We start from the raw sequence: 15,533 nt of genomic DNA on the forward strand, positions 1-15,533 counted from the left end.
GCAGGTATGCCAGGCGAGCGCGCTACCGCTTGAGCCACATCCCCAGCCCAAGATATGAAGAATATTAAAGATGGATAATAACATGTGAAGAAGAGCAGTGAGTGAATTTAGAATTTGCAAGTAAATACGAAAAAATCAAACTATTTCTGGAAAATTGATTGGGAAATTGCCAGGCTGGTAGGGACCTTGGTGAATATTTAAACTAATCGTTGTTTTCATAGAAAAGAAAACTGAGGCCCAGAGAGTTGATGTGGCTGGTACAAAATCTACTGTTTTGCATATCTAAAAAAACCAATTTTTTAAAAAAATCTAGTTTCACTTCAATGAATTCCGACTCCAAAGAATCATTTTTTTTGCTATTAATATTGTTCCAAATAAAAATTCATACAAACCTGAATTTTAGTAGATTATAATATATCTCATGTCAACAAGAACTCTGAGAATTTTTTATTATTTTGCTCAGTGAATAAGAAGTAAAGTTTTTATTTTTAAAAAGCATTTTCAATAAGTTTATATTCTAAGGGGAAACTTTTTTGACACCAAACAGAAAGGTGTTGATGTTCACTGTAAATAAAAGTAAAGTCTCTCCCAGATTTTCTCTTCCTGGTACAAAACAGAAGCCAGCCTGCCACAGTTCACCTCTTAGGATCTCATCAAAGGGAAAACATCCTAAGCACACACTGAAAAGAAGTCATATTTTTTACTTTGTTGCTGTTAAAGTCTTTGGAGAATGAAATCTGGAATTGACTTCCACAGCAGGAAAGCCAGGCAACTTGCGCTTGCTCTTCCTGCCAGTAGGCTGCATCTTGTCACAAGTGACTACATTTCTCAGTGAAAGTCTGACTGCTCTGAAATCTCCTAAAACTATCCAGTTAAAAATAAAACAGGTGAAAGCCAAATTCAAATTCACGTTTATATTCTCCCCATCATTTTTGCTAATTTCTTTTTAAGAGACTGCAGGGTACACTAAATCTTTGCTAATTCCATGAGTGTGTCTTGGGGTGTACAAAACAATACACACATGTCAGACATAACACAACGATATTTTTGATTTATCTATGTGACTTAGGTTAGGATTTCAATGAAAAGTTTCTCATTTGTAGCATGCAAATATGCATTAATATTCTTTGTCACTAAATAGAATGTACATTTGATCTCAGGATGACAATTAGTAATTCATACTACAATATGGGCAGTTTAAAAGAGAAGAACAAGTCTTAACACTAATTTAGGGGGACCAACAAGAGTCTTTGGAGTGTTTTGCAATTTACTACCAAATTAGAGATGCCCTTTCCTCCTCTTATTTCCATTAGGGAGAAGCAAAAATGGGTGGATATTGAAATCGCCTATATTTTCCGAGAACCAATGAAATAAGTGGAATCTCATTTCAAAAATATGGTTGAGTACCAAGCAACTGTAGGAAAAAGCGTCAACTGATAACTTTCTGTAAAGGGAATATTCACAGCTGGTGAGAGTGATTTGGAAGCAGATCATAGGAAAAAATAGTTTATTTTCTATCACCCTAAGAGGAATGGGTTGGAGACTACAGCTTGCTTTTTCCAGTCTCTTAAATCATATCAATGAAAAACAACAGCCATTACACAGCAGGAGAGAGAGGAGGGCGGAGACAGGATTGAAGCTGTATCATTGCAGAGTCAAAGACCCACTTTAGTGTTGTGGTTGAAAGTTTGAAAACTAAAACAATAGATTTGCAGTTGACAGCAATCTCACAGGATTTTTTTCAGATCCCCATGTCCTTCCAAGTCCCTTTTACATTATTAAAGTCAAAAGGGAACATGAGACATCATTGTCATTTTACATAAAAAGAAAATGAGGCTCAGAAGACTTTTAAAAAAGACTTTGTCAAAGTCATAAAATAAGGCACAAAACTGGCATGAAGATCCTATGTTTTGGGTTCTCCATCCAGTGCTCTGACTTGGCATAATAACCACATTTCCTGCTTAAAATTCTAGTTGGATTTCACAGAGGAAGGAATCTAGCTTACTTTTTCTTTAACACATTTCCATAAAAAGACTTTTTTAAAAAAAATCAAGATCTAGGAGAAAATAACAAAAGGACATGGCTTTGTATTGGAGAAATTTATTATCTGAAATTTAAAATGTGGGCATCCTTTTATGTTAACAATATACAGACTTAAGAGATCTGGGTCAAGTACAGGGAAGGTCAAGAGAAATCTATTTGCATCACTTGGCAAAGAATAGCACATTTAGGAATACTGGACAGGGGTCCTTAAAGTCTTTGGGGCTTAATTAAAATCTCAGTAGTCTGTGTGGCTTTTGGTAGTGCTCCTACTTCTGTTTCCTAACTTTAGGGAATGAGAATTTGGCCTTAAAGCTACAGACAGCTGTGAAACTGAATGCTCTATTGGAGCATTTTAAATAGCACATTTGGCCCTTCAGAGGTAACTAAGTGGGTTTCACTTCTACAGATTTATAGAACTTGCTCTTTTGCCCAAATTTCTACCTCTTCCGGCTGACTCACTTCCTGCGCTTTTGAATTGAGTCCTTCATTACTCACACTCCCTACAGTACCTAAGGTAAACTGGGATTGACTTCACACAAGGCTGGGAAAGCTAATTTCCTTTCACATGCTAGAATTTAGCCAGCTCTTTTACATAGCAGCGTAGTGAAAAGGAAAAATGGCAGGTAGTGTTGACTCTCAGCTTGGAAAGGAAGGTATGGTGTAGGAAATGGTTTTCAACTGTGGCTGCACATAAGAGTCCTCTGGGGGAACTTCTGATAATCGCCCTGGAAGGCTGCTTTCCACTTCAGTTTCAATCAGAACAGATGGGTGAGACCCAGCCATCAACAGTCTTTATGTACCTCCTCCAGTAGGTCCAGGGTCGCACTAAGACTAAGAACCAGAGGTTCTTCTCAGTCTTTGGTGATCATCAGTTTCATCTGGAGACTTGTGGAAACACAGACTTCTTTGCAGCCTGAGGAGTCTTGGTGCTACTGAAACTGTGGCCTCCCAGTCAACACAATGGCAATACCTAATTAAGCACTTGTTAGAAAGACAGATTCTCAGGTCCTACGCAGAACCAGATCATAGCAGTGGATGGAGCTGATGAGTTTTCCAGATTACCTGGTACACTGATATTTGCCAAAGTTCGGGTACCAAGCTGATAAGAAGGGATCTTATAACAATGGTAACAACTGAAAATATTGACAGTGTTAATAGTCTAATCACCCATTAGCTGATCCATCTGTCATTTGATGCGGTGAAACCGAGATAACTGTCAAAGGCCGGGTTAAATCGATTTGTAAGCTGATTCCTCATTCCACTTTTCCATCTGTATGAACCTTTCTGATTATTTCACAGACAGTACACATCCATGCTGAGGTCTCCATGGAAAGCGACGCCCTTCGTTGCTAGGTTAAGTCTTCATGAAAATAAATGGCAATATGTCTGTCAAGCCCCTAGATTCTCATTTTTGATCAAGGCTGGAGAAGTGAAGCTTAATATGAAAGCAAAGCCCATAACATTTCCAGGGGAATAAGTGCCCAGGATAAAAATATATGTGGGAAACCTTACTTATTGCTCCAGCTTCAATCAGGAATGGTGTTCTCATTCAAGCTTCTAGCCTGCCTCTTGGAATCCAGGCAAAGCTCTAGACACAAAGCAGATAGAGGAGCTTTCTCCTGGACAGAAAGTTCAATTCCATTCTTTAGACTCTCTTTCCCCAGGATTCTTTCCTAGATATAACATCTTGATCACCTCTCTTGACCTCTATTATCCAACAGTTCGCCTGAAGTCACTGAGCCCAGGATTTTTATTTTTTCCTTTCAACCATTATCTTCCTTTAGATAAAACTTTCCCTTGAACTAGAGCAGGACTTCAAGCCACTAACACCTCCAATCTTACCACCTTTATCTGAGAGCAGCATTATCAAGCTCTGCCAAATCAGCTCCTTTTAATCAGTGGAATTCCAAACTAGGGTTCAGAGAGGATCTGATTAATGACATAAGAATCATAACTTCCAAGTCTCTATCTGTTAGTTCAGTCCCCAAAAGCTTTGACTATCATTTTTTAACACAAGTCAATTTCTTTTTTTCTTCCCTAATTAAAATGCTACCTCACTTCACAGTATGTGGTAAAAACAATCACTAACGTTTCAGACACTTGATTGACATCAGGGAAGTACACTTGAAAATTAGACCAAATATTTTCACTTTCAGAGTTTGAGTGGCAGGACCAGGAATTTGGCTTTTTCTAAAGGAAGAAAGAAACATTATTCTGAAGCAAAGCTGACATTGAAACTCCTCTTGGAGAGCAGCAAGCCTCCTTGTAGGTTACTCATAATATTTTATCATTTCCCACCCATCTTGGCTTATAAAAATGCAATAGGAACAAAAAGCTCAGAATTAGAAAAGTATGTAGATTAATTGCAAAGAAACCTTAGACAATTGCAAGCTTCTAGCTTGGGATGTCTTCAATGTTACAAATTTTAATATAGTACCTTTCCCCCTTAAAATTGTATTTAAAAAATTGGGTTCACTTTGCATGTTGATGTTCCTCCTCCTTAGCAAGGTGCTCTGTAACTAGGAAGTTGAATGCTAATGCAGGAGTTGCTATGGTAAGCAATCTTTTCTATTGAGCAGGGAATAAATAGTTATGTGAATTCCTAAATCAATAGTTAAGGAGACTAAACAGGATGCAACCAGGTACTGTAGCACCTAAATATAGGCTTGGAGTTAGAAGATAATATCTTCTCTGTAAAATTCTAATATAATTATAGATGCCTCAGGAAATTTTGTGCTCACCTTTTGAAGCTGATTGTTGATATTTTTTTCAAAGTTTTTACATAACCCTCTAACATTTGCTTAAAAAAATAAATCTTTTAGCCAGATAAAGCCAGCTGAGGAGGGGAAAAAAAAAGAAGAAAAGAACTTCTGATATTCATCACTGGGAAAAGGAGTTTACAAATTTAGACTCTAATTAAAGAATGCATAATGAGCCAGATGTGTTGAATGGACATTAAATGACAGTAAAATAGGTATGCATTTAAAAAAATAATCAAAAAATAGAGTTTTGCTTCATTTATTGAGAAAAATTAACTGTCCATATGATGTTCTTAGAGTTCTTTTCCACCTGGGAGCAAAAGGAGTTTATCTTAGAAGACTGCATCAACAGCTCCTTTGCCTCCCATTTTCTAGTTGGATTCATCCAGTGGTGGACACCAATAGGAGACTGGAGTGATGGAAAGTAAAGTTTGGCTCCCTTCTGTCAGGTGGCTACAAGTTGGCTGATTCCCCACCTACAAACACAGCTCTCCTGGTTGCTAGTTGTTGTTTCTTCTCCCAAACCTTTTCACCCTAGGATTGATACACTGCCCTTGACTCCTGCTAACTGCAGTGGCTTCTTGATTCCTGCCAGTTTCCCTTAACCCTTCCTGTAAACACATTCCTTTAACTTGCTTTAATTTCTTCACTGGAGCATGCATCTGATTTCTTCCAGGGTTTTGAATACTACTTTTAGTCTATTTTTTACTAAGATAAAAACTTTATTAAAAAGCATAACTAAATATTATTTAGATGCACATTTTAACCATATTATATGTATTGCATAATTGTTCCATTTGGCTATCTCATTAACAAATTCATTGAGACCATTTATACAGTTAAAAGTGTTCCCTGTCTTACTTGTACTCTTATGAGCCAGTTTGTATCATTATTTGTATCTGAATCATGTCCTGTTTCCTAAAATATTTTTATGTCTTCTCTACCAAAGTGGAAACTCTGTGAAGAAAGTTTTCCAACTGATTTTTATACTTATCCAAGGACAGTCATACAGCAGACAGAATAGAAAGTCTCAACCTGCTGCTATTAACTAAGGTGCTGTGAGAAAGTTTTCCTCTGCACATTTTGTCTTCTGCTCCCATGGATCACTTACATCTATCTGATATGTCCTTTGGAGTATGGTGACCACTTCAACATTTATTCCGGCTGGTCTGGAGGCTCTTGGATAAATCTGTCAGTTGTGACTGATCAGCAGACACTGAGCAATAAAGCTCTTAGAGCTATGAGAGATGATGAGATATGGTATTCGGTAGAAGTAGTAGTGCCTTTCATTCTATCTCTTACTTCCAAAGAGTCTGTCCTCCCTCAAATTCTACTTTCTAACACTCTGTCTCTCTCCACAGAGGGGCAGATATGCAAAAATCTGGAGAGAGACAATACCATCTAATGTCATTAGTATAGCCTTTGAGCTATGAGGCCTGACTCTCTATGAAGAGAAACTGGAACCCTAAAAAGATAGCAATTTTCCAAATTCACCAACCCAGGAGAATGTTGAGTGATGATGTGTTAGACTATTTTCCCTGTCTATGACAGTTTTGGTGGCAAAGATCCTCATCTTTTACAAATCTATGAGTAATAAACCGCATAGAGACCCAGGATCATAAAGAAGTTAGTGCATCTTCAGAACTGCCTAATTCCAACCAAAGAATAGCTTAGGTCCAGAAATAGCTTAAACTCATTTGGGTTTATTGAATTTTAAATGGCCAGTCAAAATCACATATATCAAGGAGTAAGTCTAGTCTATCCTAAAATAGACCCTGTTAAATGGAAGCTGAAAGTATCAACTGAAGCTGAATATACATAAATCCTATGACACCATGCTTCTACTCATAGCTGTGTACCCAAAAGACTTGTGTGTGTAGTTAAACAGAATATATATCGTAGAATGTTTATAGCAGAATCATTCCTAATAGCTAAAAGCTGGGAGCTTCCAAATTGTTCTTCTCTGTACAGAATACATAAGTACATAAATGTTACATAGAATGAGAAATAATAATCTACAACTATATGCAAAAATATGGGTAAATCTCACATAGTGGTAAGTGAAAGAAACAAGACATACAAGAACATACGGAATGACTCCATATATCCAGAGCAGAGAAACAAAAAAAATTAACATGTTGGCTGAAGTTGGGGTAGTGGATGTACTTTGAGGCATAGTGATGGGAAAGGAGTCTGAGAGGGAGGTTCCATCATCCTATTAGTATTCCATTTCTTGATTGGGATAAGGTTGGAGTCTAATATATTTTCATAAGGTTAACATACCTCATAGATGAAAGGGTAGGTAGGAGTCTTCACTGATTTAATGCCAAATCATTCATCTATAGGAGACGAGCTTTTAATCTTCTTTTAGAATAGGAACAGAGTTGGATGAATGGGAGGTTCATCCAGGCAGCTGTCTGAGGTGCCATTCTATAAGGAATAAGGCCTGCCTGGGGAGAGACAACACAGAAAATTATGTTTTCCTGAATTCCTTCCCCATAGAGTATTGTATATGCTTTAAAACAATCATTTGACAATTAGTTAAATTTAGTAGTAGATTCCAGAAAACAATGGCAAAAAAAAAATTTGACACATACCATTTGATAATAAGAGTAACTTGAATAAAATGACCAGGATTCAAATAACCTCTGTGATAGCTGAGTCAACCATTTAGTTTGATTAACCCTCTCTTTTGCTCTTTGGACAGAGCATGTATCTGGGCATCAATGTGAGGCTTATCTTGTGGCTAATGGAATGTTAGCAGATCCACTAAATCACAGTCTTCATTTGTAAAGAGAACATGAATGGTTCGTCCAGTCACATGAACAATGAAAGGAAGAAAGACAATAAATATATAACAAAGCTATTATCATCTTGGTTTCATAGGCAGAGACTGCAGATTCTTCATTTTTAACAAGCTCCCAGGTGGTGCTGAGGATGCCAGTTGATGTACCACAGGATGACTACAAGGTGTTATACTGTAATGTCTTCATCTTCAAACTGCAGACCATCATACTTACTCATAAGACTGGGGGCCAAGTCAAATGCTGCATCTAAGTGGCCTAACCTATGCACAGTGAATGGTCATTTCTCTTAGTAATTACTTCCCTGACCCAGACCATAAAAAAAGGAGAGCAAATACATGTGGATAAGCATTGTATAAAAAATACAAGATAGAAAATAAGAGGATTTGAGTTCAATAGCATCTCTGTCTCTTACTCGCTGTGCAAATATGGGAAAGTCATGTAACTTCTGTGACTCCCAGTGTTCTCATCTGTAAAAGGAGACCATGGTCTCTAGATTAAGACCATTGTCTTTAAGATTAAGAAGGTTAAAGAAGGTCCGTTCCCTGACAAATGGTGGGTTCCTGAAATGTGTAAATAAAATCCCTTTGTGGTTTAAAATTAAGTATATAAACGTGTTCTGTGACAGTCAAATATACTGAATAGTGGCACCCATGGATAGCAGCATCCTGTGGGTTTCCCTGAACACCAACTGTATATGCACAGAACAACTTGACAGGAGGTTGGTAAATGTCTAAAACTTCCGGGAGCAATTAGAGAATGGGTTTCTTTGGAAAACATAAGTTTGGTCATGCCATATTCCTAAAACCCTTTAATGTCACCTCCTCACATTTAGGATAAAATTATAAATTCTCAACAAGGCCTGCATGAGCTAACCATTGACTGTCGATTGCTTCAAATGCATACTACTCTCTGGTCACTGTCCACTTTTCTTCTGTTCAGCCTCCTATCTCCTTTTATAATGCTTTCTTTTTCCTTGTGGCTCATCATTATTAATGTGCATTTTTGTTTGCATATTTTTTGATTCCAGCATGAAATTTGAAGATTTATGGGGAAGGAATTTTGTTCCTTTAGTTTACCGATGTATCATCTATCAATACATAGTAGATGCCTAATAAATGTCATGAGTGGATAAATGAGAAATACTACAGCATGAAAGTTCTGACTTGTAAATGGATACATGTAAATATTTGGTTGTCCACATTGATGTTTCATAGAAAGTGCTGGTTTTTTACATTCATTCCTTTGTGTATTCAATATTTATTAAGGAACTTTGAACTGCTAGACACTGTGGTAGATTCTTGGGATATATCATTAAATATTCCAGATTGACTTCCTTGGGAAATAAACTCTGAGTTAGAGATTAGCAGAGCTGGAAGCTTTAAGGGAATGTTCTTGGGATTTATATCCAAGAAGCACCTGAGAAAGTGAAGGAAATAAGCCTGGGAAGAGAAGCTGGTCCAGAGAGAAGCAATTACAAGAGTAGTCTCAGCCCACCTGCCATGGAGTTATAGAACATGGGTACCCTTCAGGGTTGTTCCAAATTGAGGTAATGAAGTCAACTTTGCCTGTTTGCATTCAGTAGTCATTGGGTATGGGTTATCCCTGAGGAAGGGCATGACACTGGGCAAAATGAAGCTCTTCAGCAGAGCGCCATTCCCAGAAACCTTTTGAGCTATCAGCTTCCCAGGAACTGGGGAATGACTGCTTTTGTTCTGAAGGTAGGGGCAGTGGCAGGGCATCAGGATGACATTCATTGACATCAACTACAGATAGCAAAAGGAACAGAGAGCTTGTCTCTAAGAAGCTTTTGTCCTGTTGTGGGCAAAACAAACCATCAACCACTGACAAAGTAAATAATTTACGTAGCATAGAAAGTGATAAATGCCAAAGAGAATATAATAAAGAGGAACTAAATACCAGAGGGAAGCAGATGGGCAGGATTTAAAAAGGAGAGTGTAAGCTTCATCATACAGGTTCAGTTTGAGCAAGAGCTTGAAGGAGATAAGAAAGCTGGCCTAACAGAAATGAACCTGGAGGTATAAACACCCAGTCAGAAATCATCCCACTATTGCAAAGACCATAAGGTACAAGGGAGCAGGCTTGGCTTACCCACAGTACCCTCCTCGTAAGACCCTTGACAAATAGAAGTAAGTGGGACCTAGTCACAAAGAAAGAAAGGGTGACCTGTGACCTTTAGATGAAAGAAGAATACAGGAAGAAGAGAAAAAGAAAGAAGAAGGAAGAGGAAATGTCTTTTTTTTTCTTTTTATTCATTTACATAAAGTTGTAAACCTAATTTTCTAATCAAAGCTATAGCTACACTTGGGTTGCTCTGGGGGAATCAGAACGGAGTCTATTTGTTCTTTGTCTTCTCTGTCTTCATGGAGATAAAGTATGTTTTTTAAAAAAAACAAGCAAACATGACCACTCTCTTGACTGACATCTGTCTATCTTTGCCCATTTTAGTTTTTCTTTATGAATTCTCTAAGAGGCACCACTCTGAAAGGGCATGTCATCTTACATGGAAGAATGAGTATTTGTAGGGGAGTGGGATATGGCAAGAGCTTAACTGTGATGAGCACAGTGAATACACTGCTGTATCCTCACTTTGTTCAGAGGACCAACCTATTAGATAAGACTTTGCATGGCTTTATCTTTGCATCTTGAGAAATGCTGGAGTCTGTGGCTGAGCTGAGGATACACATGAAGTGTCTGGCAAAGGAGCCAGGTTGGAAATAGTTTTTCCATGTTCTGATATAAAAGCATGGATAGCCTTGTATCCCAGGACCTTTCTTGTGTAACCAGGAACATTGCAAGGACACTCAGTGAGCAGGTGTATTGTCCTCTAAGGAGCTCGGCTGGGGATATATGAGGGATAAACGCAGTGACTTCTTCCTGTAGTTGCCCTTGAAACAAGAACAGGCACTTGAATGGAAGTGGGTCACAATTGCTTACTAGGAATTTGGATGTAAATTTAGGCAAGTTCTTCTAAAAATTTTAAAGAAAAATCTCATGTATTTGTTCAGTTTTTTTTTTTTTAAAGGAAAGTTTCAGGTATTTGGGCTGTGCCCTTGAGAGGAGAGGAGGAAAAATAATGATTTTATGAGCACCAGATCACAGAGAATCATCATGACTTTGCATTTAAAAAGGACCATATGTTTTATCAGAGCCCTGGGATGAAGGAAATGGGACCTGGGGGCCAATTTTAAACCTAGACAGTTGCCTAGGCATTTTGCAATGGCTTTAATTGAAGCAGGAGTGGGAACAGTGTTGCCTGATGGAATGAGGCCTGAACCTAACATCTAGACATCTTTGCATTTTCATCTCACACTGACCACTTTTCAGATACACAAGGCAAGAAAATGCCTTTATCCTCTCTGAGACATGAAGATTTCCTGTTCCAAGCCCATCTAACAGGAGAATAGGGAACAGCAAAGAGTTTAGGGATATATAATATATGGAGTCTTGAATCAGTATCACCAGTACCGGAAATGAGGACTTGTGTATAAAGCTCTTGTTGGATGGTGATTCCAGGAGAGTCTTGTAAGTGAGGGAAGCTAGTATGGCAGGATCCTAGTGCAAAGCGTAAAGGTACTTATCATATATCATATATTAACCTTGACATAGCATTTGGCCCTTGGCCCTTATCCTCTCAGCTCCTAGCTCTCATGACCACTATAAAATAAGCACTCCTTGTATGTTTCTTTAATTAATCTGTTAGTTAATATATATATATATATATATATATATATATATATATATATATATATATATATATATTTTCAAATTCAGCATAGTAGTTGAGCATATACTCATGAAAGATAACCAACGTAAATTTCAAGGGAGTTAGAAACCAGGTACCTGTGGCCCAGTTTTGGCCTTGGTTCAATCCAATTCTAAAAGTGTGTGTGATATCTTACTCTTAAGGCACTCTTAAAAGGAAGAAATGTAAAACTAGAACATGCCACTGCTCTCAACATCAAAGAAAATACACTCTCACTTTGAAACCAGACTCCATTCTCCCTTTCCCCAGCAATAAAAATTAATTTTCTATAATTTTGAATTTCCCTCTCCTGGATGTTTCATCTAAAAGAAATCAGACAATATGTGACACTTTTTACATCTGGCTTAAAAATTTCATATGAAATGGTTCCAAAATGCATCCTCGCTGCAACATAGACTAGTGCTTCATTTAATTTTATGGATGAATAATATTTCTTGTATGTTTATACTGCAATTTATTTATCCACTCATCCTCTGATGGATCTTTAGGCCCTCTCTACATTTTGGCTACCATGAATTATGGTACTGTAATATGAATGTTCATGGACAAGTTTCTATGTGGACAAATGTTTCATTTACCATGGGAATATAGCTAGGTGTAGAAAGTGTGGGTTATATGACAATTTTGTTACCTTTATGAGAAACCATTAAACTTTCACAACAATTGTATCATTATACATTCCCACTAATGTATGAGGATTTCTATATCCCTATATTCTCACCAATACTTGCTCTTTTCCATTTTCATCACTACTATTATTGGTATTCTAGTGAGTATGAAGTGGTAGTCCATGACTTTTCCTTTGTGTTTCCTTAATGACCACTTAATTTGAATAACTCTTCATGTGCTCACGGGCCATTTGTATATATTTTGGGGAGGTGTCTAGTCAAGTCCATTTTCCATTTTTAAATTATGTTGTCTGTGTCCCTGTTATTGAGTTTCACAGGTTTTTTTTTATATAGTCTGAATATTAAATTAAGCCAGATATATAATATGGAAATATTTGTCTCTGCTCTGGATGTTTTCTTTCACATTATGGATAATGTTCTTCAATGCACAGAAGTTTTAATGTTTATGAAGTCCAGTTTCTCTATTTTATCTTTCATTGCTGATAGTGTTTTGGTTTTAGAATTTCATTTATTTCATCTAGGTTATCTCATTTGTTGGTGTACAATGGTACATAGTATTCTCTCATAGTCTTAAATTTCTCTAAGATTGATAGTAATGTTTCTGCATTTACTTCTGATTTTATTAACTTGAGTCTTCTCTCTTTGTTATTAGTCAGTTTAACTAAAAGTTTGACTCTTTTGTTGATCTTTGTAAACTGTTTTAGTTTTGCAGATCCTTTCTATTGTTTTTCTCTCCTCTGTTTATCCATGCTCTAATGTTTGTTGTTTCTTTCTTCTGTTTGTTTTGGATTTGGTTATTTGTGTCTTTGCATCTAACATAATTCCCTTGTAAGCAGTGTGTATTTGTGTATGCAGTTTTTTAGATCTATTCTATAATCTCTCTTTTAATTGATGAGTTTAACTATTGAACCTTTAAGAACTCAATATTTTGAAACTCTGGAGTCTAGTCAAATGCTTGTACTATCCAAAGAAGTGTTTGATGAAGAAAGAAGCTGGTGATTTCACTTAATATCAGAGTCTTATATAGCAGGTACCATCCCCAAATTTCTAGCCCTGTGGTGTACAACCATGGGGTCACCAAACCTCATTCCCTGTACAGCTTGCTGGTGCCAGGATAGCAAACAAGACCAGTGGGTCACTGAGAGACCAGGAAAGATGTTGTTCACTGTTTTAAACCCATTGAGTTAAAGTAGCTTCCCAGGTGACATCTGCAGAAGGGACTAAAAGAGGAACTCAAAGAAAATTCAGACAGGTATTCTGTTTATTTCAGCTAGTGACCTAACTTGATTTTTCTTGAGTGCCTGAATCCAATGTCCGGCTAGGGCGGGTAGATTGAGGGGAGAGGAAATTATATGTCTCCTTTGGATTCCATAATTTCAAAACAATGGACTCTGATAGTTCTTGCAAGTTCTTGGGTGGAGATATTGATTCCTGGAGTTTCTTATTCACCATTTTCTGTGATACTGCCTAATATGTTTCAGAATTTGATAGACTAAACTCGTTACATTCCCTTGATTATCATAGTTTTTTCAGTTACCTTTGCATAGCTATTTTTTTCAGATAAACATTAAAATAATTATCGTTTCTTAACAAAAAAGAAAAACAAATTTATAATGAAATTTGCTTTGCATATTTAATTATTTTGGTTAATTTTTAGAAAAACTGTATCATTTACAGTATTACAAAATCTAGTCTGATGTAGTTATTTATTCAGATCTTCTTCCAAGTCCTTGTATAGGGCTTATATTTTTTATACAATACTTGTCAAATTATTGTGATGTTTGTTCTTTAATGTTTTATATTTTTAAAATATTAATATTAGTATTTATAACATGATTGTGAATGCAATCATTTTCTCTATTATAGTCCTAAAGTGGTACTATTATATAATAAAGCTACACTTGATTATTTATTTTGAGATTGCCTGTTCTAATGAATTCTTTCACTAATTCAAATGGTTGTTGCTTTTCTTAAGAGATCTCAAATGTGTAATCACATAATTTGCAAATAATTATAATTATTTCCTTCATATTTCTGTTATTTATATCTCTTATATTTTCAGGACAATTATGAACAATAGTGATGATTGCAATAGTCCTTCTTTTGTTCCTAGTTTAAATGGAAAAGTGCTTGGTGTTTCAATATTAATCATGATGATGGTTACTATTATGTGCTATAAATATATATAAATATATATACATATATATACATACACACATATATATATACACACCACACACAGAAATATATTTATTATAATCCACATATATGGAAACTTCATTTTAATGAATTTTATTTAATTATGACATTAAAACAATTATATACCTTAGATATATTTTGGATTTTATTATATGCCATTTGTAATATATTTAAATATTTATAATTTTCTAGTTTTTTTCTTTGACTCAGTAGTAAAATTAATCTATTAATAGATTTCTAAAAATTTAAACTTTCTTCATTTGGAGCATTAACCTCCTGGGATCACTATGTAGATGATATTGTCTAGATCTACATTTCACACTTTAAATAGGTCAGTTCTTTTTCTCCTTCATCTGTTATGTTGTCATGAAGTGATACAAAAAATGACAGCATTTTTTTCTGTAGTTCAGTGGACAACTTCTGTTCTTTCTTTATTTTAAAACAGTATAAGGTATAGACACCTGCGCTTTGTTTTTGTTTGTTTGCTTATTTTTTTGATGTTTGAAATATTAATAATTATACCAAGAATCATTTTTCTTCAGGATAGGTATTTAGTTCCCGCATTTTCCACATGACTATTGTACTATTTAATTGTCTCAAAAATCATCTGTTACATTTAATTTTATAAATTTATTATCATAAAGCTATGCAAATACTTGAATATCTTCTACAATTGAATCTTGACTCATGATTTATGGGGTAAATTTGTTTTGTGGCTACATATCTATGTATATATGATATATACGGTCATTATTGTCATATATACTTACATATTAGTACTGTATGTTCATTCACCTTTCAAAAGACAGCTGTTATTATAATTTTATTTTTTCTAACTTATTTTTAAATCTATTAAAAATAGATGATGAGTTTTCAGAGATGTCCCTGAAAGTGTGATCTGTTTTTAAATATCAGTAAATTAAAGTTCAGTGAAATTAAAACCTTTTGTTTTGCAAAATACCCTACTAAGATGATAAAAATACAAGGCATAGACTTGGAAGAAATTATTTGCAAACTACATAAGTGACAAAGGATTTGGATCTAGAATTTATTAAGACTCTTTTAAACTCAACAATAAGAAAATAAATAATCCAACTGGAAAGTGGATAGAAACTTGAACATTTCACCCAAGAGGAGATAAGAAAATAAACAATGAAAGGATTTTCAACCTCACTAGACACTAGTGAAATTCAAGGCTATAAGATACGACTACATAACCTATCAGAATGACTAAAACTGAAAACGAGAACTCCAGAGCTCTTATACATTGCTAGTAAAATGGTACAGACACATTAGAAAATAGTTTTGTAAT

At 35.7% G+C, this 15,533-nt stretch overlaps 1 long non-coding RNA gene across 3 annotated transcripts in view; it reads right to left on the bottom strand.

Annotated features, from left to right (window-relative positions):
• LOC144378052 (uncharacterized) overlaps positions 1 to 15,533 on the bottom strand; it is a 105,002-nt gene that overhangs the window by 15,675 nt on the left and 73,794 nt on the right. For all 3 annotated transcript variants that reach the window (XR_013439549.1, XR_013439547.1, XR_013439548.1), the window contains one exon: positions 7,086 to 7,252. This is a non-coding gene — a long non-coding RNA (uncharacterized LOC144378052). The remainder of the gene's footprint in view (positions 1 to 7,085; positions 7,253 to 15,533) is intronic.

The sequence above is a fragment of the Ictidomys tridecemlineatus genome, chromosome 5, assembly GCF_052094955.1.
Source record: "Ictidomys tridecemlineatus isolate mIctTri1 chromosome 5, mIctTri1.hap1, whole genome shotgun sequence".
In the NCBI taxonomy this organism is placed as follows: domain Eukaryota; kingdom Metazoa; phylum Chordata; class Mammalia; order Rodentia; family Sciuridae; genus Ictidomys; species Ictidomys tridecemlineatus.